At 47.4% G+C, this 622-nt stretch overlaps 1 non-coding gene across 1 annotated transcript; it reads right to left on the minus strand.

Moving 5' to 3' along the window:
- Positions 1-270: 270 nt before the first annotated feature.
- On the minus strand, positions 271-342 carry TRNAC-GCA (transfer RNA cysteine (anticodon GCA)). Its single transcript has one exon. It is a non-coding gene; the product is annotated as a tRNA-Cys (tRNA).
- Between the last annotated feature and the right edge of the window lie 280 nt (positions 343-622).

Below are 622 nucleotides of genomic sequence, written 5' to 3' on the forward strand. Positions count from 1 at the left end.
TTTCATTGAGTTAGACAAGGTTGTGATCCATGTGATCAGTTTGGTTAGTTTTCTGTGGTTGTAATTTTCATCCTGTCTGCCTTCTGATGGCTGAGGATCAGAGGCCTGTGGAAGCTTCCTAGTGGGAGGGACTGTGGTGGTGATTTAGTCACTCAGTTGTGTCTGACTCTTTGCCATCCCATGAACTGTAGGCCACTAGGCTCCTCTGTCCATCGGTTTCTCCAGGCAAGAATACTGGTGTGGGTTGCCATTTCCTTCTCCAGGGGGATCTTCCCAACCCAGGGATTGAACCTGGGTCTCCTGCATTGCAGGCAGATTCTTTACCAACTGAGGTACATGGGAGGGACTGGCTGTGGGAAAAACTGGGTCTTGCTCTGGTGGGCAGGGCCATGCTCAGTAAATCTTTAATCCAATTTTCTGCTGATGGGTGGGGCAGTATTCCCTCCCTGTAGTTTGGCCTGAGGCCAAATTATGTAGGGATAATGATGTCAAAAACAAGACCAGGAGCAGACTGTGGCTCAGATCATGAACTGCTTATTGCCAAATTCAGACTTAAATTGAAGAATGTAGGGAAAACCACTAGACCATTCAGGTATGACCTAGATCAGATCCCTTATGAGTA

Source organism: Giraffa tippelskirchi, chromosome 5, assembly GCF_054371585.1.
Source record: "Giraffa tippelskirchi isolate mGirTip1 chromosome 5, T2T-mGirTip1v1.2.pri, whole genome shotgun sequence".
NCBI lineage: Eukaryota > Metazoa > Chordata > Mammalia > Artiodactyla > Giraffidae > Giraffa > Giraffa tippelskirchi.